This window comes from Suricata suricatta, chromosome 5 (genome assembly GCF_006229205.1).
Source record: "Suricata suricatta isolate VVHF042 chromosome 5, meerkat_22Aug2017_6uvM2_HiC, whole genome shotgun sequence".
Lineage (NCBI taxonomy): Eukaryota > Metazoa > Chordata > Mammalia > Carnivora > Herpestidae > Suricata > Suricata suricatta.
The window spans coordinates 59,597,518-59,622,580 of record NC_043704.1 but is presented as its reverse complement, the minus strand read 5'-3'; the positions used below and the strand labels follow the sequence as shown (position 1 = coordinate 59,622,580).

The window sequence follows — 25,063 nt, the reverse complement described above, 5'->3', positions numbered from 1 at the left end:
TGCTGACAGCTCAAAGCCTGGAGCCTGCTCCGGATTCTTTGTCTCCCTCTCTCTTTGCTCCTCCCCTACTCATGCTCTGTTTTCCTCTGTCTCAATAATAAATAAACATTTAAAAAATTTTAACAACAGATTATTTAAAAATAAAAAAACACAAATTCAAAGAGAAAAATATCAAGATAGTGGCCACAGAGAGTGAGGCCACCAAGTGTGAGGCCTTTTTGAGTGCAAGGCTCTGTGCAACTGCATGGCCATACACCCATGAGGTTGCCCGAACACACCAAACCCAAACCTACCTGAAATTAAAAACTTCTAGTCTCCCTGGGACTAGGTCCTCTTTTTTATTCTCCTGTAAAATCTATGAATGATGTCATGGAGCAGCGAAACTCTCTTATATCTGATCCCTCCTCATTGAAGATGAGTAAATTAGCAAAGCCCCACTTATTAATCAGAAAAACACAATCTACTTTTTTCTTTACATCTAATGTAAACTTTAAAAAGTCTTAAACTGCTTCAGTGAGTGACATCATGATCAACCTAGCTGTCTGAGAATGAGACTTGGAAAACATCCTTGGTGCCTTTTTTTCTTCATTCTTTTTACACAGTGGTCACTAATTCCTATAGTGTCATATCTAAAGTCTCTCCAGAATTCATTAATTGCATTCATTACTCTGCAATTGCCCTGGTCTAAACCTTCAATATTTTTGTGTGCGTGGTATATTGCAAAAGCCTCTTTATTAGTTGCCCTACCTCCCATCTAGTCCATTTTCCACATTCCTGACAGAGACATCTTTAGAAATGTCAAGTTTGATGATGCTGTATCTCTCCTTCCACCTGAAATTGTTCAATGACCTCTCTACTTTTGGATGAAATCAAACTCTTAAGCAAAGCAGGTGAAACCTTTCACACCAGTACCAAACAAATATCTCTTCAATGTGGTCTCCCATAATTCCCCCACCCTGATGTTCCCTCCCTTACTTTACAGAACTTTTTCAGGAAGTCCCAGGATCATTCATGTCTCTGGACCTTTGCACATGTGGTAACCTTGCTTGAGTGAGGTTAACCTTGTTCAGTCTTTACTGCCTGCTGCACCAAACTCTTACTTGTCCTGCAGAACTGAGCTAGTCGTTAGCTCCTTTGACCTTCCTTGCCCACCAAATGTTCCCAATGTGATAGGTGCTTATTATCCAAGGGCTCATATATTGCTTGGTGCTTACTCTTATTATAGCACCTACTGCATTGTTTCATAACAAAGCATTTTAAGTGGTTATGTTTCCTCCCGCAGGGGATACCATTCACACGGTAGTGTATTTTCACTTTTCCCCTACTGATGTGATCCCCTTGAAACTCCTAATCACCACTGTAGTCCTAATGCTTTGTGCAACTTCTGGAATAAGATAGGGAGTAGGCAGTTGTTTGCTAAAGAAAGGAAGGAAAGGAGAGAGAAAAAGAGGAAGAAATGTAGCTGCCAATGTATAGTATTTCTTTCTCTCCCAGTCCTGGTCCCACATCATCTCCCCCCTCTCTCAGCTGTGTGAGGTCTTAGGAGTTTATATGCATTGACAGCACAGCCAATCTGGGTGTGCCAGTACAGGTGGCTTAGGTGAAAGAAAATAAAGAACACAGTTAACTCGCCCCTCAATTTGGGGTCTTTTGATACCAAACACAGAGATACTTCTCTCCCTCAAGAATGACCAATTCATGAAGTTGTCATATAGCATTTTGAAAAATAGAAATTTTAAAATATATAAAGCAAGAAAGAAATGTTTTATGAACAAAGAAAAGTAACTTAAAAATGCATAACATTCAATTGTCAAAACTTATAAAACTATACTCCACAAAGAGAATGTTACTCATACAAATTTTTTACAAATTAGCCAGGATGAAGGGGATCCAAAATGTAATACAAACTGTAACAATTGAACTTAACTATATAATAAAAATGAATAACCCAGTGATAACATAGGAGGTGAGGAAGAAAATAACTAACCCAAGTTTCTGTGTAAACGGTATTTGACTAGATACTATAAGGCTAAAAGCAAGCAAAACAAAACAAAACAAAACAAGCACAAACAACAACCCCCCAAAACAAAAAAAACTACAACCCACAAAAACCATTGTACACAAAAATGGTATTCTAGTTAAAAATTTATTTCTCACAGTGATATGGATTAGCAATTCTGAAACTATTTTGTGTATATACTAGGATTCAACAAATAAATACAGCATATAAATGAAAATTTCATTGTAGAAATGAAAGTCAAGCTTTTCAATGTCAGGGAAAGAAGTCACAAAGAAGGAAAAGGGGAGATTAGAATGAATGCTGTGGTGTTTAATGAGTCAAAGGTGTCATGATGAACATGTGGTTTATAAAATATAGGTAGGGAGAAATACACAGAAATAATCATAGATGTGTGCATGCACCTAGTATGCTCCTAGTACTCATACATACATTTCCTAGTTTTATCTGCTGAGAGGGCCTAGCAGCAATGACATCCCAGGAACAATGTGTACACCCAGCACTCAAATCTTGGTTTCTATATACCATTCTCCAATAAAAGGAATTAGAGAATCTTGGAACAAATTATTTGATTCTAGGGCTAGGACATGAAAAATACAAGATGATCCAGGAACACCTCATGTTGCCAAAATAAAGGAAGTACTAGAAAAAGAGTGGGAGTATGTGGCAAGGCCAAAGAAGCCAACCCGCAGCTAAAGCTGGATACAGTTTTAGTAACAAAATAACTAGCACTTGTATTGGGTTATAACCCATAGAACAAAGTACCTATCCCTGAATCCACACTAATATATATATAAGTGAATGAATGAATGAATGAATGAGTAGAATAAAAGGGAAGGTTCTTCATTGTAGAATAATTCCAAATAGAAAAAGGGAAGGAGTTAGGGAAATAGAAAATATTTATTAGAACACCACATCAATAATTTTTTAGGATGCTTAACATTAGTGGGCAAAAGATATTTGCACAGTCTCAAAATATCACCCTAAAGACATTTATTAATCACAAAGGTTTTTTTTTTTTAAACTGCCTTTACTGTGAAGAAAAAGAGGAGACACAGCCTCAAACAAGTGATTCATGTTGACATCACTAATAATAAGATACATTGATATTATGTACCCCCAGTATGATACATTGAGAAAGACATATCACTTCTGTGGTATTCTTGCCCTAAATGAAAACATTAGACAATTTGAAATTAATGGACATTCCACAAAATAACTATTACTCTTCAAATATGTCAAGGTCAAGAAAAGACTAAGGAACTGTTAAAGATTGAGAAGACCAATGAGTCCATGAGACATGACAACTGAATACAATATGAAATACTGGATTGAATTCTATAGTAGAAAAAAGACAGTGGAAAACTGGTAAAATCTAAATCAGTTCATAGTTTAGTTAATAGGATTGTAATGACATTAGTTTCTTAGTTTTGCTTATTAGACTGTTATTAATGATGATAACAATAGGGGAAGGGTATATGAGAATTCATTGTACTACTTTGCAACTTTTCTGTAAAGTTACTTAAAATATAAAAGTGAAAAAAACAAGCAGAGATCATGCAGGTAAAATGGGAAAGGGGGACAAGAGAGAAAAGGGGAGAAGACATGTTTAAAATCCTCTGAGAGAGAACAACATGCACTCTGGGAATGAAGGGGAATTCAGAATGGTTCAGTGGAGCAAGGAGACAGAAATGTTATTATTTTTGTTTCCTGTTTTTCTTTAAAAAAAAAAAAAAAGTTTGGGATGCCAGGGTGGCTCAGAAGGTTAAGAGCCTGACTTAGGCTTAGGTCATGATCTTGAAGTTTGTGAGTTGAAACCCTGCATCAGACTCTGTGCTGACGGCTAAGAGCTTAGAGCCTGCTTCAGATTCTGTCTCCGTCTCTCTCTGCGTCTCCCCTGCTCATGTTCTGCCTCCTTCTCTTAAAAATAAATAGGCATTAAACATTAAAAATTTTTTTTAAATGTTATTCATTTTTGAGGGAATGTAAATGGGGGAGGGGCAGAGAGAGGAGGACAGAGGATCTGAAGCAGACTGTGTTGACAGGCTGATAGCGAGCCCAGTGTGGGGCTTAAACTCACGAACCCTGAGATCATGACCTGAGCCAAAGTTGGACACTCAACTGACTGAGCTATCCAGGTGCCCCTGTTTCTTATTTTTCTTAAAAAGCATAATCACTATTGTTCATTGTTAAGTCATTTCTGTAAAAACTAGAGGACAATTCAAGTAGCCACAGGCTAGTGCTGGCCTTCAAATGTTAAGGCCGATTCCAGACCTATGAACATCATCTCCAGGACTTGCTCTAGATGTTTCAAAAGAATAGGTGAGTGCTTGGCCAGGGGCCACCACTAAAGGTCACCCAGAGAGCCTGGGGGCCTGTATCTGAGAATCCACAGAAATCTTAAATAGGGAAGTCAAATCCCCAAGTTGCACCAGCAAACATGGAAATAACACAAGAGGGTTGAGGTTTTTGGCCCAATATTGACTGGAGTCTATTACTATAGTGAATATGTCCATGCCACTAGGCCTCCATGGGTCAAATCATTAGGCCATCATATCTCCTCTGCAAAGAAGAGCTCAAGTGGGTTCTGAAACATTTGTTTCTGGGATGACCAACTCCCCCTTGTGTCCGCCATATTACTTTTTAGATACATTTAGATATCCATTCAGATAATCACATCATACAGGTCTGGAAGCAATGCTAATGACTCTAAAGTGACTTGGGATATCTTTGGTTAATGTTAATCTTTTGTTACTCTCAGAGTTAATGTGATAGTTTCAGTCTCATAGGTAATCTTGTTTCCAGTCTAATCAACCACCAACATAGTCATGGAGTCCATGACCTCATCCACCTCTCTCTCTGTCAAGGACACCTGAAATGAACAAAATGTTGAGGCAGGCCGCTGTGAAGCTGAGCTGTGGCCCAGTATTGAGTTGTGAAGGGGATCACTGACATCTGCATTCCCACTGATTGCCAGGGTTCCCTCAGCCACAGTGAAATCATGGGTGTTGGGACCCCAAGACCTCAGATTGGCCCCTGGAACCACGTGTTTTCAAGCTGCATGGCTTTTTACAAATCACTAACCCTGACGGCTTGTCTTCTGATCTGTAAAATGGGATAGTGATAATTAGCTATCTCACATTGATTATTTTGAGAATCAATGGAGATATTACACGTGAAAGTACTTTTCAAAGCGTAAAACACTTTACAAATGTTAATTTTAATTTCACTGTGCCAACACAATGAAACATATGGAATTTTTTAAATGTAAAAAAAACCCCACAAGGCACAAATTTTTATAAACAAATAATTTCAGTAAAGCAATCATTTTTTTTAAACTTGAAACATATTTTTCAGCACTTAGCTATGTAGCAGGATATGAGACGCAACAATCCTTTTCTATAGCTTCTTTAGCAGTGAGCCCGTCTGGCTGCCAGGACCATAAAAACAGAAGGCTGTTGATCATTAGTCTGTGTAAAACAGAGCACTTGGGCATCTCACTTGGAACTCGCTTTTTAACTTGTTTCAAGAGGTGGCGCTTAGCACTGAAAAGAGTATTGTATGCCTGAATGAGTGCACCAAAACACCAGGCCAGACTGGGGTGTGGGCACCCACTTATGTGTGCAACTGCCTTTTTACCTAATTAATCCTCTCCTTGCAAGCCTGAACGGGGCCTGTGAACTTCACATTCCACTGGTAACTGGAACTCTGGGTCCTACAAAATCTGGAGGCTTTAATGGAACATTATTTGTTCAGGGCCCTTGAAGCAATGATATCTAATGGAGCAGAAGCAAAGAGAAAATGCCCTAAGCTTTAGTTGATTTCCATCACAGACCTGGCCCTGTCACTCCCCTGCTTAGAAACCCTGGAGGGCTCCCCTTCTGGATAGATTCCAAATTCTTCTCAACCAACCCTGGTCTCATCTTTCCACACACTCATGCCACTCCCACCTTCTCCCAACCCCCACCCCCAAATCCCTGAGCCTGTATTTCTCAAAGTGTGGCCTGCAGACTACCTGTCAGAAAATAATCTGACGGTATCTATTTAAAGTGCAGCTATCCTTGCAGGTCCTCGGGGCTACTGAAGCAGAATTTCTGGGTGTAGAGACCTCAGGACTCTGCATGTCAAAACTAGCTCCTCCAGCAATTAGTATAAACACAAAAGGTTTAGAGACACTGATCTAGCCATACTCAACAAACTGTCTGTTCCTTGAACTCAACACGCATGTTACTTCTCAGTCCCTCTGCCTTACTCTTCTTTTCCTCTCCATAAACTTACTAAGCTTCCTTTACTGAGTACCTTCTGTATGCTAAATGCAGCCTGTACATTAAGGCTTCAAGGTCCAGCTCATATGTCTGGATTCTATGATGCCTTCTCTGAATCCTTCGAAACAATCAACAAAACTAAGTACTTACTAAGTAGCAGGTTCAATGTGCAAAGAGGAAATAGAAATGAACTAGATTCAGTCTGTCTTCAAGACGGCTCACTCACAGTGACAGAGATCTCATGTCTCTGTGTCTCAGAACCATAGCACCGGAAGAGATTGAAGTGTCAGCCGGTCCAGATGGGAAGGCTCTTTGTGGCATTAAGATGCACAGGCACTGTAATAACTGGAGTTCACTGTGTGCCAAGTCAGCCTTCCTTTCCCATCTAAAGTGTCTATTACAAAGGGGAGGCTGAGGTTTGATTTGGGTACAAGCTTTTTACACAGGTAAAACTGAGGCCCTGATGTATTAAACTTCCTTCTCTATGTCACAGAGTAAGTTTACGGCAGAACTGAGTAATGAGACCTCCAAGTATGTGCTAACGTGGGTCCCACACTAAATGTGCACTAAGGGAAAGAATGAATCTGTGAATGATCGATCTGCTTTATAACCTTCTAAAAATAATAAACCACTTCTGACAGCACTAGCCTGCAGCTTGAGTCTCTCTGTTCCAATTCTGAATGTCCCTCCCATTCTGGGACTTTGAGTCCCCCCCCCTTTTTTTTTTCAGCCCTTTGTTCTCTTTTCAGATCTTTACCTTTAATTTGTCAAAACTGTATTTCCCTCTGTTTTTGTAAATTAATTTTGTTTCTCTTCTTAGGTCTGTCACTTGGTACTTTCAAAGTTTCTTTTTCTCCTCTCACTTATTTTCCTCTCCTCCACATCCCCCCCCCCCCCCCCCCCCCCCCCCCCCCCCCCCCCGTGTCCCACATCCTGAGTATGAAGGCAGGCGGGATTAATCCAGCCAGGAACATGATGTCTGTGAGCTGTGACAGATGCACTAAAGCGTGCAGCAGTGATAAAAGGCAGCTCTGATGGGTTCTGCCAGGAATCCCTCAGGAACACGGAGGCTAGTATTTGCTAACCTCTCCTGGCTCCAGCCCCCAGGCCCCACAACAGATACTTAGTAAAGTTGAGGGAGAAAAGTAGTGAGACAAGAAAGTCTCCTTCCCCTCCTGGCACCCCACTCAAGAGACTTTTCCCCAGAGCCCAAATTCTCCTGCTCTTCATTTGGAAAGGCGGAGCTTAAAAACTATGAGTGGCCACAAACTCTGATTGAAACCGTAGGTTGTTCAAAGAATACAGTAAGGCATTGGGACAGAAGACTGTATGACCTGCTTCTGGCTTGCAAGGAGAAAGATGAGTGGTAGTGAAAAAGATCCTTTTAGTGTTGTGTCTAATCCAACATCCATAATTGTGTGGGTATGTCACATGTACAAACGTGTATAAACATACAAGCATACCTATGCATTTACCTTCTTTTTCTCCTTCAAGTCCAAGTAATAATTTCTGAATTCTTATTAGATGCCAACCACTCTGTTTGGTCATAGAGAAAATGGGCTCAATAAGGCAGGTCTTTGCCCTCAGGAAGCTCACACATGTCTTTGGTCACAGATGCTCAGAAAGAGCCTCAGCCAGTGTTCTGGGAGAGCCCAGAGTGGGGGAATGAGCAAGAGCCATGGGGAGGAAGTAAAAAAACAAATGAAGTCTTCCAGAAGGCAGTGGCACCTTAGGTAGGTAACCTAGGGAAGTGAGCTATGGTGTGAATAAAGGGAAAAAAAAAGAGAAAATGACTTCTAGCTACAGAGATGGGAAGTTGGAACATTCTAGGAGGAAAAAGCAGTCTGTAAATGATAGAAATAGGATTGCTCAGGGAACAGATTACTAGGAACCTTCAATGCTTGGCAAATTTTAGTTTTTCTTTTGAAGTCAACAGAGAGCACTACAGGTTTTTGAGCAGGAAAGTGACATGACTTACATTTTATGGAAAATCTAGCTAGAGTTGCTAGTTAAGTACCTATTATAACAGCCTCAGTGGGATATAGTGAGTCAGAACTGGATAACAGAAATGGGAATTAAAAGAATAGGCAAATATGAGAGATATTAACTTCTAATTGATGTGTACTATAGACAGTAGTAAAATCATAATTGAGGCTTTAGAGAGTAATGAAATTAAGACAGAAAACTTTGGTTCAAGATGGTTGATTGGTCATGCACATTAATGTCTTTTCTTCCAAGAATATATTAAATGATACTGAAGGAATAACAAAAAATTACCAATCCTCTTCAACCAAGATGGAAAGTGGGAGCATTAGGGCACAAAAGATTTCAATATATTTATGGAAGACTAAAAGTGGATGAAAGATACTGACTGGTGAGGCAGTGTGGAGGAAGCAGACCTGAGAACATACACATAAACATGGCTGTGGCCAAGGAGAAGTTGGTCTGTCCTGTAGAGCCCTGGAGAAGCTCAAGAGCTCAAGAGACCAGTGCCTACGTAAAGGAAGCAAAAGCAACAGTCTATAGATATTACAGTCAACTTGCAACATATCCCCACCATCTGTGTGCAAATGTGCCAGGCAGCCAGGTGCCAACAAATGGAAGAAAGGATAAATCTACTCTAAAGAAACAGAGCAAACTACTTAGGAAAAGCTAAGGGAACTATTATGGGAATTGGCCCCTCTGCCATTTAGGGATCTCAATGCATGCCGGCCTATTTACCATCCCTTCACCACTAGAGTGAACACCCTCTCCTGATCTGCTCTACCTGCATACACAGAGCTCACAGCCTGTCTACTTGTTGCCTTATATTTAAATGTAAATGAAGAACTCAAGATCTTAAAATATGAAGAAGAAACACAGAGATAAGCTAAAAGGAAAAGACTAAACGTAGGAAAAAGTTCAGAGAATGAAAACAGAGTTATAAAAAGAGGTATAAGTCTTGCTTTATGAATGCCACAGTTTTCAAATTATTCTGAGAGTACAATAGTTTATAATAGCTTAAGTAAGACAAGAATAGGATGCTATTTAACAACACTTGAAACCATAGATGGATGAAAAATCAATAATAATAATAAATTTTTCTTTTAAGTTAGAAAGTAAAATACAGAGGAAATTTCATAGAAAGTAGAATTCAGAAAACAAAAACATATTAAAAATGAAAAAATTCTTACATCTGATAATAGAAATATCAAAATAAGAAACAGAGGAAAATGGGAAAAATTATAAAAGAAATAAAAGAAAAAATTTCAAAGGGCAGTAGGACACAAGTCCTCATATTTAAAAGTCCCATTAAGTACCAAGTACAGTGAATGAAAAAGGTGTTCACCTAGATATCCAAAAGCTTCCAAGGAATGGAAATTCAATACTTACAAAACAACTAGGATCAGACATGGGGAAGAAAACTTATTTGAAGAAATAAAAGCTGAAAACCTCCCTAACCTCAGGAAGGAAAGAGGTATTCAGGTTCAGGAAGCATAGAGTTCCAAACCAGGTCTCCACAGTGACCTATAACAATTAAAACATCTAAGTTTAAAGATAAAGAGAGCATTTTAAAAGCAGCAAGAGGCTACATATAAGGGAAACCATATAAGACTATCAGCTGACTTTTCAGCAGAAACTGCAGGCCAAAGGGAGTACCATGATATATTCAAAGTCTCAAAGGTAAAATCTTACCATCAAGAATCCTCTACCTGGCAACATTATCATTCAGAATAGAAAGAGAGATAAAGAGTTTCCCAGACACAACAAAATTAAAGGAAGTTATCACCACTAAGCTGACCTTACAAGAAATATTAAAGTAATTTCTTTTTCTATTCTTATTTTTGATTAAATTTTTTTTAATATTTTTGAGAGAAAGAGAAAGAGAGAGAGAGAGAGAGAGAGAATGTGACTGGAAGAGGGGCAGAGAGAGAGGGAGACACAGAATCTGAAGCAGGCTCCAGGCTCTGAGCTGTCAGCACAGGGCCTGACATGGGGCTCAAACTCACAAACTGTGAGATCATGACCTGAGCTGAAGTCATAACCAACTGAGCCACCCAGGCACCCCTTAAAGTAACTTCTTGAAGTGAAAAAGAAAAGGCCATAAAAATTATATTAAAAAATTATGAGTAAAGTAATGTAAAATACGGCAACATATATGTAACATGGAGATGGAGAGTAAAAATGGAAGTTCTTTTGGGATGTGTTTGAATTTAAGTGACCATCAACTTAATATAGATGGCTATATACTTAAGATGTTATATATAAACTTCATGGTAACCACAAACCCAAACCTATAATAGTTTCACAAAAATAATGAGAAAGAAAGGCAAACATAACACCATAGAATCTTATCAGTTACAAAGACAGCAAGAAGAAGAAGAAAAGAACAGAGAAGAACTACAATAATAACCAGAAAACAAAGTGGCAATAAATACACACCTATCAATAATTAATTTAAATGTAAATGGTCTAAACATGCCAATTAAAAGACATAGGGTGAAGGAATGGATTAAAACACAAGACTGATTTCTATGCTGCCTACAAGGGCCTCACTTCAGACCTAAAGACACATACAGACTGAAAGTGAAGAGATGGAAAAAGATTATTCATGTAAATGGAAGTGAAAAAAAGAAAAATGTGGGGAGGCCATCCTTATATCAGACAGAACAGACTTTAAGACAAAGACTGAAACAAGAGACCAAAAAAAAAAAAAAAAGGGCATTATATAACGATAAAGAGACTAATCCAACAACAGGATATAACAATTGTAAGTATGCAGGCACCCAACATTGAGGCACCAAAATGCATGAAGGAAATATTCACAGACAGTAAGGGAGAAATTGATAGTAATACAATAACACTTCCCTCACTTACAACAATGGAGAGAGATCATCCAGTCAGAAAATCAACAAGGAAACAGTGATTTTGAATGACACATTAGACCAGATGTACCTGACAGACATATATAAAACATTCCATCCAAAAACAACAGAATACACATTCAAGTGCACGTGGAACATTCTCCAGGATAGATCACATGTTAGGCCACAAAACAGGTCTTAATAAATTTAAAAAGACTAGGGGCTCCTGGGTGCCTCAGTTGGTTTGGCGTCTGACTTCAGCTCAGGTCATGATCTTGTGGTTCGTGGGTTCAAGCTCCACATTGGGCTCTGTGTTGATAGCCTGGAGCCTGGAGCCTGCTTTGGATTCTGTGTCTCCTTCTCTCTCTGCCCTTCCCCTGCTTGTGCTCTCTTTCCCTCTCAAAGTAAATAAATAAATATTAAGTAAATAAATTTAAGAAGAGTAAAATCATATCATGCACAGTTTCTGACCATAACAGTATGAAACTAAAAACCAATCATAAGAAAAAATTGGAAAAAACATAAACATGTGGAGGCTAAACAACATGTTACTGAGCAACCAACCAAAAGGTGAACAAAAAAATCAAAGAAGAAATTTTTTAAAAAATGAAGACAAATGAAAATAAAAACACAATGTGGGGTGCCTAGGTGACTCACTTGGTTAAGCGTTCGATTTCAACTCACGTCATGATCTCATGGTTCATACATTTGAGTCCCACATCGAGCTCTGTGCTGACAGCTCAGAGAGAGGGGCTGTTTTGGATTTTGTGTCTCCCTCTCTCTCTGACCCTCCCTTGTTAACTTGCTCTCTTGTTCTCTCTCTCTCTCTCTCAAAAATAAATAAACATTATCAAAAAAATTTTAATAAAAAAAGAAAGAAAACGAAAACACAATGGTCTGAAATCTTTTGGATAAGTGAGTAAAGAGAGAGAATATATGGCAATACAGGCTTACCTCAAGAAATAAGAGAAAGCCTGAATAAACAATTTAACCTTGCACTTAAAGGAATTATAAAAATAAGGACAAACAAAGGCCAAGGTGAGTAGAAGGAAGGAAACAATATAGATTAGAGCAGAAATAAACTAGATGGAGACAAAAAAGAAAAAGAAAATATTAATGAAACCAAGAACTGGTTCTTTGAAAAGATAAACAAAATTGATAAATCTTTGTCCAATTCATCAAAAAAGAGTAAGGACCCAAATAAATAAATCAGAAATGAAAGAAAAGTAGCACTGACACATTGGAAATACAAAGGATTATAAGAGAATACTATAAAAAATGAAAAATAACATACCAACAAACTGGACAACCAGAGAAATGGATTATTTCCTAGAAACATTTTCTAAAACTGAATCAGGAAGAAATACAAAATCTGATCTGAGCAGACCAGTTACTAGTAACAAAATTGAATCATTAATTAAAAAAATTATGAAAAAATGAAAGTCCAGGACCAGATGGATTCATGGATGAATACTGCCAAACTTTTATAAAAGAGTTAATACATATTCTCCTCAAACTATTCCAAAAAATAGAAGAGAAAGGAAAACTTCCAAATACATTCTATGAGGCCAGTATTATCCTGATACGAAAACCAGACAAAAACACCAAGGAACTACAGGCCAGTATCCCTGATAAAAACAGATGCAAAAATCCTCAACAAAAAATTAGCAAATCACTTTCAACAATATGTTAAAAGGATCATTTGTGATCAAGTGAAATTTTTTCTAGGCATGCAAGTATGGTTCAATATTTGCAAATCAACCAATGTGATACACCACATCAACAAAACATCATAAAAAATCATAGGATCATCTCAATAGATGCAGAAAATGCATTTGACAAAATTCAACATCTATTCATGATAAAAAATTTCAACAAAGTGGGTTTAGAGGGACTGTACCCCCAACATAATAAAAACCCTATGTGAAAAACCAATAGCTAATGTCATAGTCAATGTTGAAAAACTGAGAGCTTTTCCTCTAAGGTCAGGATATACACTGATTATTTTTATTCAACATAGTACTGGAAGTCCAGCCACAGCTATCACAGAAGAAAAAGAAATAAAAGGAATAAGTTAAACTGTCTCTATTTTCAGATGACTTGATATAATACATAGAAAACCCTAAAGACTCCATCAAAAAACTATTAGAAGTAATATATGAATTCAGCTAAGTTGCATGATACAAATGAAATACCCAGAAATAGTTTGCATTTTTATACACTAAAATTAAAGTAGCAGGAAGAGAAATCAAGAAAACAGTATTATTTACAATTGCACCAAAAATAATAAAATACCAAGGAATAAACTTAACCAAGGATGTGAAAGACCTGTATGCTGAAAACTATAAAACCCTGATGAAAGAAACTGAAGACAACACAAATAAAAAGATATTCCATGCTTCTGGACTGGAAGAATTAATATTGTTAAAATGTTCAGGCTACCCAAAACAATCTACTGATTTAATGCAATTCCTATCAAAATACCAATAGCATTTTTCACAGAATTAGAAAAAATAATACTAAAATTTGCATGGAACCACAAAATACTCTGAATAGCAAAAGCAATCTTGAGGAAGAACAACAAAGCTGTAAGTATCACAATCTCAGATTGCAAAATATACTACAAAGCTGTAGTAATCAAAACAGTGTGATATTGACACAAAAACAGACAGAGAATAATAGAACAGAGAGCCCAGAAATAAACCCACACTTACATGGTCACGTGATATCTGGCAAAGGAAGCAAGGATATACAATGGGATAAAACAGTCTGCTCAACAAATGGTGCTGGGAAAAAGGGACAATTACAGGCAAAAGAATGAAATTGACCACATCATCCACAAAAATAAACTCAAAATAGATTAAAGACCCAAATGGGAGATTTGAAACCATAAAACTCTTAGAAGACATAGGAGGTAATTTCTTTGACATTGACCTTTCTTCTAGATATGTCTCCTAAGGCAAGAGAAACAAAAGCAAAAATAAACTATTGGGACTACACTAAAATAAAACGCTTTTGCACAGTGAAGGAAACCATCAATAAAACAGAAAGGCCACCAGCTGGATGGAAGAAGATATTTGCAAACGATAAATCTGATAATGGGTTAAGTATCCAATATATATAAAGAACTTATGCAACTCAACACCAAAAAAATCCACAAATAATATGACTAAAATGGCCAGAGGATCTGGCAAAGAAGACATACAAATGGCTAACAGACATGTGAAAAGATGCTCAACATCACTTATCATCAAGGAAATGCAAATCAAAACTGCAATTACATAGCACCTTACACCTGTCAGAATGGCTATAATCAAAAAGACAAAAAATACTAAGTGTTAGTGAGGATGTGGAGATAAAGGAACGCTCCTGAACTGTTGGTACAGCCACTGTGGAAAAGGTATGGACATTTCTAAAAAACTAAAAACAGAACTACCATATTATCCAGTAATTCCACTCATGGGTATTTACCCAAAGAAAACGGAAACAATAATTTGAAAAGATATACATACCTCTATGTTTATCGTAGCATTATTTATAATAGCTAATATATGGAAGCAACCCAAGTGTCCTTCAATAGATGAATAAAGATGTGGTATATTTACACAATGGAATATTACTCAGCCATAAAAAAGGAATGAAATTTTGACACTTCCTACAACATGGATGGACCTAGAGATATTAAGTGAAATAAGTCAGAGAAGGACAAATACCATATGATTTCACTTACATGTGGAATCTAAAAAACAAAACAAATAACAAACCAAAAGCAGAATCAGACCTATAACTACAAAAAACAAAATGGTGGCTTCCCAAAAGGAAGCGGGAGAGTGGATGGCCAAAATGGATGAAGGAGAGTGAGAGATACAGGCTTCCAGTTACAGAATGACTAAGCCATGGGAATAAAAGGTGCAGCATAGGGAATATAGCCAGTGGTGTTATAATAGTGTTGTATGGTGTAGGATGGTAGCTACACTTTTGGTGAGCATAACATATAAAATTGTTGAATCACTATGCTGTATACATGAAACTAGTGTAACATTGTATGTTAACTATACAAGAAAATGAGGATGAGAATAGAATCAGCATCGGATCTCTTAAAAGAAATCACTGGCTATATAGAATACAGCGATGTCTTCAGGTTATGAATAGAAAAATGGTTTTTAACTTGTTCTATACCCTGCCAAACTATCAATTAAGTATGAAGGTTGAATAAAGGCATTTTCTGATGCAAGAAACCAAAAAGTTTAACTCTGTATACTTTTCATAGGCGTTACTTGAGGAGAGAAAAAGGAACATAAGGTACCTTGAAAACAATGGATCCAAACCAGATTAATGACGTGCCAGTACAACAACTATGTAGTAGATCTGAAAAGCAGTCTGGCTAAATCAGAGCAGGAGGACATGTCTAGAAGAAATATCTTCCAGAAAAACAAAGTGAGCAGTATCAGAGAAGTAATGCTATAATGGAAAGAGAAGTTTTGTTAAATGCAACTCTAACAAAGCCAAATAAAAAAGAGGGGAACCCCCATCTCAGCAATTAGAAACCCTAGAAAAAAATCAAACAACTCAAAAAGAAAGGCAATGTAATTATTGTGAGACACTTAGTACTGCAGTGAATAATTATTACATAGCCATAATACAGTTAATATAGTTTACTCATTCTAAACTTTCAGGGTCAGTCTACATATAAAGGATGGAAGACAATTTTGGCTGAAGACAGAATATAAATGTTACCAGCTTTGACAATGTAAAAGTAAAAGACAGATGAGAAAAGCTGGGAGATGGAAAATGGAAAAAGGTAAGAGTGCTAACATCCTTATTTTCAAAGCAAGAAGTCAGAAATGCAGTCTGCAGGTGGCAGAACTATACATATGGGGGTTATTTATAATGGAAATAGGGACATCTGGGTGGTTGAGTCCTTTGAGTGCCCCCCTTCGGCTCAGGTCATGATCTCGTGGTTTGTGAGTTTGAGCCCCATATCAGGCTCTGCTGACAGCTCGGAACATGGAGCCTGTTTCGTATTTTGTGTGTCTTTCTCTCTCTCTCTTTGTCCCTCCCCTGCTTGTCTCTTTATCTCTCTCTCAAAAATTAAATAAACATCAAAAATTTTTTATAATGGAAATAAGCAGGAGAACTAAAAATAGAAATGGTGGATGACATAAGTGATCTAATTTCTTATTTGCCATAACAGGAAGTTTTCCCACCACCAACACTGTAGAGTCTTCTGGATCATGTGGCAAAGAGACAAGGCTGCTTGCCCTACAGCTGGACCTGCTCCAAAGCCCTTTTTCTGCTCTGAGTTTTACTCAGACCCCAGGGAGGCCCATTAGGCAGCTGGCAGTATTTTCCAATGAGGGAGGGCCCTTTCTGCTAGGGGATGGTAGGTGCAGCAATTCGTCTTTTACTTTGGAAGGCTTTTTCCTGCACATCCTTCATCACTGGAATCCTAAAAACTTTCCAGAAATAGTAGGTCCCTGAATCTTTATAGGATTTATCTTCCATGTGCCACAGCACAATTTACCAAGACCTCCAGTGAACTAACTATGTTGTTCTTGCTCAATCAGCATGGTTATCCATGGAAGGTGTGATATTCTTTCAGATAGTCTGGTAATATAGACCTCTTTGGACTATATTATGATAGATGCAGGAGAGTTAACATAGCCCTAAGGCAAGCGGTAAATGAATATTGCTGTTTATTTCACATAAATGCAAATAGTTTCTGATTCTCTTTTCTCATTGGGATTGAAAAGAATGCATTCACCAGATCAATGCCCATACACTGTGTACTTGTGTGGTGGGCGTGTTAATCTGTTCTAGGAAAAGATACCAGGCCTATCACAGCAGTTGCAGTTGGGGCTACAACTTGGGTGTCCTTTTAGTAGTCCATAGTCATTCTTCAGGATCCACCAGTTTCTGCAGGGGTCAGACTGGTGAATTAAATGGAGATACAATGAGGGCTACCACTTCTGTGTTCTTTGATCTTTAAAGCTGGCAATAATCTCTGCCACACTCCTTCTTTGGGATGCAGTATTTGTATTTATTTACTATCTTGGCCTGGCATTGGAGGTGGTTGTGGAAAGTTTCAGAGGTTTCCCTTTGGCTTCCTTCACTATAATGACTCTAACTCAATAGGCTAAGGACTCCATGAGGGAGTAACTCCAATTGCAAGCTATCATTTCCAACTATACACTTGGACACTGAGGAAATGACTCCTTGGTGTATCCAAAGACCCAGCAGGCATACTCTGAGCCAGACTTTAGCCAAGACTCCTTTATTACTTGGTTCCCAAATAGTCCACCATTCTAATGTGGGTAGGGGGCATGATGACACTTTGGGTCTCCAGGTATCAATGTCCACACAGACGCTGTATCCATTAGTCCTCAATATAATCTGGGTATACTCCTTTCCACAGTATACAATCACCAGAGTAAATGGCCATAGATCCCTTTGGAGATGGATAAAGGAAATGTTCACAGTACATACTTTCAACATCACATGTTGTGACTCAGTGGGTTCTAGACCTTAAAATAGACTATGGTCCTGGAACTCAGCAAGAGATCATGACTTTTTATTAGGTGAATGTCCCAGACTCCTTTTCCTCCATTCTTGACTTTTTTTTTTTTTAATTGTAGGCATTAAGCAACACACCTGTTGGCTGCTGATATGCTTTGTCACTATGGACAGTGGAAATTTAGGTCTTCTGAGGAAAGATAGGATTAGATGTGCATGAGATTTATTAGGGGCCATCTGTGAGAGAAAATGTGGAGGGAGACAGAGGAGGCTGGCAGATGTGATGCAGGTCTGTGAAGGAGAGAAGGTTGAGCAAGAAACATCTTGAATGAGGTGCAGTCTAAGGAAGTTTCAGCAAAGCTGATGGGCAGTTCTTGGATGCCAGCTGCCTTTCTGAGGATCCCACTCCTCCCAAGAGCAAGCCTGTCTTCATATCACTGCTGTGCTTAAATTGTGGCCTCTGTACATGGTTATGGATTTCAGAGCACGGCACCTGGGACCTTCGGTCAATAAATCAGACACCTGAAAGATGTGTTTTCATGGAAGCCACAGATGGTTCTTTTTTCACTTTGGGATTTTTTTAACCAGGTGCACATTTTATTAAAAAAAAAAGAAAAGAAAGGTGATATAAGAATATTATTATAGATATGGGAATAACCAACAGAAGAAAATATTCAATAATTACTTCTGTAGAGCAAGGCTAGGTTTGGGAAGAGTGGGAGGAGTGATTGGTGCCTTTTATGATCGTCTCTTTCGCACTATTTGTATTTTCTTTTAAAAAATTTTTTTTAATGTTATTTAATTTTGAAGGAGAGAGACAGGGTATGAGTGGGGGAAGGGCAGAGAGGGAGAGAATCCAAAGCAGCCTCCAAGCTCCAAGCTGTCAGCACAGAGCCTGACACGGGGCTTGAACTCACAAGCTGTGAGATCATGACCTGAGCCGAAGTCGGACACTTAACCGACTGAGCCCCCCAGGGGCCCCGTACTGTTTTTTCAACCATGTGCATTTATTACTTTGGTAATTTTCTTTTATTGTTAAGAAACAGAAAGAGGAACAAAAAGAGAAGTCAGGAAAAATAGTGTTGGGGAGATAAGTTTAATTTTGAAAATAAGTTAATAATATTCATACACCTTATTATCACTAATCCTTGAAACATATCCAAGAGGTAAAAAAAATCCCCATTTTATAGATATAATGACACTGAGATTTAGGATCAAGTTTTCGGTCAAGGATTTTGCTAAAGACCACACAGCTAATAACTAGCATCAGGATTTGAACCCAGGTCTGGGTTCGTGTTCTTTCCATAAGTAAATGAGGATGAGCCAGCTGATGGATGGCAGCCACCTGGGGGCGAGCCATCTGACCACTGGCCCGAAGGCCAGCCTAAACAATGCCTTGGCCCAACAGAGTTCCCAGGGAGCCGAGGGGCCAGTGTTAGTCATTGTTTAGCTATACTATACATATTTAGCTTTTTAAATCTTTTCTGAGAATTCATTTCATTCTATCCCCTTAATCATTTTTGAGTATCATCTTATAATAAAACAATGTGGAAGAACATGCATGTGTCTGAGAGTCTGGCCCTCTCTGGAGCAGGATTGGAAGCTGGATGAAGTCAGCAGCCTGTTTTCTCAGAGGTGGACAGAGCACATACTACCAGCTCCGTGCAGACGCCCTGTGCAGGGACCAGCCCAGAGGGCAGCCAGTGACTCCCTCTGTTTATCTTACAGTCTGAAAGAGACTCTTTGCAGACAAGTGTAATCTTTCCTGATAAACACAGTAGTTTTCTGTCTCAGCTCAGTGGAGACAATCCCTAGGTCTGTGATACAAACTCTAATAATATTTTCTTTTTCTATGGTGACTTCTCCTGGGTTGGCTTAGACAGGGGAGGCGAAAGTCAGAGGGGACCAGTGTCCAAAAAGACAGCAGCTTTTGGCCTCGGGCCAAGTGAGATCACAATGTGCTATTCTGCTGCAATTGATGGGCAGGTGACTGCCAAGCGGGCCAGGCTTATGTCGGAAGAAGCTTTACAAGGGGAGAGTGAGGGGCAGAGAAGCAGAGCCGGGAGGTCTGTAAATGTCCTAGGTAAGTTGACAGGTATTTGACTGAGACCACCTAACTCAGCTCAACTGACTGCTAGTGACTCCAGCCCCTCTGAGCCAGCGTGGACAGTAATAATACCCACCTCGCAGCACTAAATGATAAAAGGCAAATTAAGTACTTAGCCAGTGCCTGGCCAGCACTCACTGTAGGTGAACTGTTTCTGTTAAGAAACCTCCTAGTGCACTTATTTTATGCTCAGGGGATGAACTTTATGCTGATGGGACTTTTGCAACAGAGGAGTTTTGAATCTGTATGCAGGTAGACCCACCCTTCCCCCCTTTCTCCTTTCTTCCTTGGCTTTTATGCTTTTCCTCCTCTATTAGACGAATATATACGGTATTCTTTAGGGGTTTTTTTATGGTTTACCTTTTTTGTTTATGTGTACCTCTTCAATCACCTGGAATGTATTTCAGTTTATGGCATGAGGTAAGGAGACCATTTTTTTTTCAAATAAACAATCTTCCCAAAGCCATGTATTAACACTTCTAGACTGATTTTTACATATATTTGAGATTACACATTTGAATTCACTTCTATCCTAACATTCCTCAATAATTTAAAGTTAAAAATAGAGAATTTCTATTTAATAATGAGCATTCTGGGGCACCTGGGTGGCTCAATAGGTTGGGCATCCAACTCTTGATTTCGGCTAGGTCATGATCTCACAGTTTGTAGGTTCGACCCCCGCATCAGACTCTGCACTAACAGTGCAGAGCCTGCTTGGGATTCTCTCTCTCAAGATAAATAAATAAACAAAAAATTATAATAGTTAACATTTTAAAATCCTGCTCAAATTACTACTGTCTCTGGAATGGACTCCATATACTACCGATGAAAAAGTAGTATATATGCCAACTTTCTGGAGAGAAATTTGGTTTGGAAATGTTCATCCACCAAATACTTTTTCCACTCCTGGCAATTTTTTCTAAAGAAAAGTAAAAAGTTCAGGCAAATATGTGTGTGTGTGTGTGTGTGTGTGTGTGTGTGTGTGTGTAAAGCTGCCTAATCTGCCATTATTTATAAAAGGAAAAATCTGGAAACATTATTTTTTGCAGGGTGTAGTCATGCATATTATAGTTATAGAATGGGATATTATATGTCATTAAAACTATATTTTTAAGAAAAAACTAGGAATGCATTTTTATATTAAGTGAAAACACAGTAAACAAATTTTTTTAATGTAATATTATCTCATTGCTTTGGAAAACAAGCTTTAGTCACAGTGGTCTTCCACTTCCTTGAACAAACTCTTTCCAGCCTCAGGAACTTTTCACATTCTGATTTCTCTCCTGGAAAGAATTTCCATCTTTTCTTTCTAAGGCTGGCTCTTTTTTATTCTTTATGTCTTTGCTTAAATGTATCATTTCAGAAAAGCTTTCTCTAACTAGTATATCAAAAGAAGATCAGATCCCCTCCCCAACTAGTATCCATTTTGAAGTATCTAATTGTCCTTTCTGCATGAGTGACTTTCCTTTGGAAGGTCTGCACCCCAACATCTAAGACTGTATTTTCTATTCTGTCTCTAAGTTGCCCATTCCTGTGATCTGAACACAATGATTACACATTGAATACTGCCCAATCCACTTTTCCATTTCCTAAGTATTTTAAATCACCTTAATATCCTTAAAATAACCCATATACAAAAGAATTAAACTGGGCCCTTACTTTACACTACTCACAAAAATTAACTTGAAATGGATTAAAGACTTAAATGTAAGACCTGAAACCATAAAACTACTAGAACACAGAGAAAAAGCTCCTTGACGTTGAGCTTGGCAATGATTTTTTGGCTATGAAACTAAAAGCACAAATACCCAAAATAAAAATAAGTGGGGCCACATCAGTCAAAAGAGCTTCTGCACAAAAAAGAAAACTGTCAACAAAATGTAAAGGAAGAAAATATTTCCAAATCGCATATCTGATAATGGGTTAAAATACAAAGTACATAAGGAAGTCATACAATTCAATAACTGAAAAACCAAAAATCAAAAACCACACAAATATTCTGATTGTTAAGATGAGCAAAAAACCTGAACATTCTTCCAAAGAAAATCTACAAGTGACCAATAGGTACATGAAAAGATGCTCAACATCACTGATCATCAGGGAAATACAAATAAGAACCACAGTGAGATACCACCTCACACCTGTCAGAATGGCTAAAGTCAAAAACACAAGAGATAACAAGTGTTGGCAAGGATGTGGAGAAAAGGGAACCCTCATGCACTTTTGGTGGGAATATAAATTGGTGCACTCTGGAAAACAGTGCAGAAGTTCCTTAAAATATTAAAAATAAAACTACCAAATGATTCAGCAATTCTATTTCTGGGTGTATATCTGAAGGAAATGAAATCATTGTCTGGAAGAGATACCTGCACTATTGTATTCAAAGCAGCATTATGCACAATAGCCAAGACATGGAAACAACCTCAGTGTCGACAGATGAACGGAGAAAAGGTGATACACGTGCACGCACTCTGGAATATTATTCAACCATAAAAAGAAGGAAATCCTGCCATGTAGGATGACATGGATGATGAACCTTAACAGCATTATGCTGAATGAAATGTCAGACAGAGAAAGACCAATAGTGTATAATTTCACTTACACGGAAAGCTAAAGAAACTGAACTCACAGAAATAGAGAGGAGATCGATGGTTGTCTGGGCGTGAAGGTGGGAATGATGGAGGGGAATGTGTGAATATGGTCAAAGGGTCCAAACCTCCATTTATAAGATGAGTAAGTCCTGGGGATCTAATGTACAACCTGGTGACTACGGTTAATGATGCTTTAATGAAAACAAAAACAAAACAATGTAACATATACTTGAAAACTGCTAAGAGGATAAATCTTACAGGTTTTCACAATACACACAAACACACACAAACGTAACCATGTGAGGTGATGAAAGCCTTAACTAAGCTCACTATGATAGTTATTTCATAATATATACATATATCAAACTACTACCTTGTATACTTAAACTTACACAACATTATATATAGGTCAAATATATCTCAGTGAAGCTGGGGGAAAATTAGCATCTTGTGTGGACAATGTTACCAGGATGAACTATACAGAGGAGTAAGTTGCTGGTGACCAAACTTAAGGCAGATGTAAACTACACAACAGTGACAGGTTTCTAGAAAGCGTAGGCCAACAGCCAGGCCCCCATCTACCACCCACCTGTATTCCTTTAAATTCATGTCAGAAAGAGGATGAGTGTCTGGAGAGAGTGAAGTCAGGCTGGGAATCGGAGCCAGATGCTCTTCCTCTTTGAGGTAGATGGGCCCATAGATAATTGGATGCAGGTGCCTGGGAGAGGGGCCCCAGAGCTTTCAAGGTGTAATCAAGTCTACTTAGCGAAGGATCCTAAACAGCATGTGTCCCTCACTTGTCAGAGTTCTCCAGGCCTCAAATCTGACAAGTCTCTAGTCCCTCCAATCAAACTAATTCCTCCCATCCCCCTGCTGCTTCCCACAACCCAGTTCCCATGGCTTTTGTCTTCCTGCTGCTGTGGGGTGCTGCTTCAATTCCTTTTCCCAGCCCCAGAATCAACCAGGTCAGGCTCCAGCCCATGAAAGTCAGTATCAAAGATTCCTGAAGTGCGGCTCCAAATCGGCATAGAGGCAGGACCTGGGCCCGCTGCATTGATGGGCATTTCCCCATGGCAGTCAGTCCCAGAACAACACAGAATCATGGTGACCCCCCCAACCCCGGGCAGACTTCACAGTACGGACAAGCTCCTTCCTAGCACAACTCCTGGACTACTGCACCTCATCAAAATCATACCAAGGACTTATCATAGCCAACACTGCATGTTCACAAGTTAAGCGCTTGAGTTTTTACAGTTTTGGCCAACCGTTGGAACTTATGAAATGCGTCTTTCATTTTCCTGAGGCCCAAATTTGAATTTCTTACGAGTGTGGCTAATCCATGGGATCTAACAACTGAGCTAAGTCAACGGCTCAGCATTCAGATTTCAAAGCAACTTTGTTGTATTTTCTTGTATTGAATTTGCAGTGATATAAATCCTCTGTAAGGGACAGAGGGACCCTAACATTTTCAGTTATACTCCATTATGATGTGTAGGGGAACTTGGACTTCAGAGGTATGTACAATAGTAGACATAGGAGGTGTTCCTTCTGATTTTCACAAGTCTGTCATGGTCCTTGTTTTCCCACTCTCCCCTAGGTTCTAAAGGAAAGCTAGATAAACTCCATGTCCTCACACAGAGAAGGTTCATTTGGTGTCTTCAGGCTGTCAGAAGGTCAGAGTTCTCTGGGCCTCAAATCTGAGGCTTGGAAGAGGGTTCACTTCACAGACCCCGGCCACAGAGATGGGCAAACTTGCGCCATGTCCTCCAACTGTGCCCACGGGGTCACCATCCCTCCCTCAAAGCGAAGGAAGCTCCTGTTGCAGCTTGCTCAGGGGTCAGCTGTAGGCAACCCAGGGCTGGCCTCCAAGGCCCCTGCCCAGCTCATGTGGGGGTGATTAATGCAGGGCCTCCTCCCCTGTGGGGAGTTAATTAGAAATGTTACACTTCAAGAGGAAAAACAAGAGTAATGGAAAAGGCATCTGTGTGTGACCAAAGCTTAACTGAAAACAGGCTTTCTCTTCTCTCAGTCTGGGAAAGCAGGGAGCTTCAGCCAGGGAGAGATGCGGATGGAGTGACATGGGTGGCTGTGTATGTGTGCACGAAGAGGGGGAGGCATGTGAGGGGAGGAGCTGGGGGTTGAGAGGAAAGGTTGGTGTAAGAATGTGGAATGAAACAAGGCTATGGTGGGTGGTTGAATAGAGGAGGGGGTTTCGAGGAGGGGGACTACGCTTTCCACTTTCTTTTGGGGTTGGGTCAGGAGGGGAGTGACGGAGGTTGGATAAACTAGGGTTGTATCTGGTGGCCCCCCAGAAAATTGGGGCTTTAGGGGCACATGTGTGGCTGAGTCAGTTGAGTGCCCAACTCATGGTCTCAGCTTAAGTCATGATCCCCGGGTCATGGGATTGAGCTCTGCTCATGCCCTGCATAGAGCCTGCTTAAGATTCCCTCTCCCTCCCTCTCCCTCTCTCTCTCTCTCTGCCTTTGACCCCCATACTCTCTCTCTCTCTCAAAGTAAAAAAAAAAAGAAAACTGGGGCCTTTGATTAATTAGTTAAGTAATTCAACAGATATACACTTGATATTGTTCTACTCTCTTTTGAATGCTTTCCTTTCTTTTCTGAAATTTTATTTTATTTTTTTTTACTTTATAAAGTTTCATATTTTTTAATATATGCAATTATTTTCCATCATTTACAATACAGTAGTTACAATGACACTCCAAACA

At 39.0% G+C, this 25,063-nt stretch overlaps 1 long non-coding RNA gene across 4 annotated transcripts in view; it reads left to right on the top strand.

The window, feature by feature from the left end:
* Positions 1-4,237: 4,237 nt before the first annotated feature.
* The window catches only part of LOC115291745, a 47,941-nt gene continuing 27,115 nt past the window's right edge, over positions 4,238-25,063 (top strand). Inside the window, exons 1-2 of one of the 4 annotated variants that reach the window (XR_003908650.1) lie at positions 4,238-4,339; positions 15,803-15,927. This is a non-coding gene — a long non-coding RNA (uncharacterized LOC115291745). Of the gene's footprint in view, positions 4,340-15,802; positions 15,928-19,644; positions 19,723-23,934; positions 24,011-25,063 lie in introns of those variants that run through there. The other 3 variants (XR_003908649.1, XR_003908647.1, XR_003908648.1) reach the window with 3 other exon arrangements.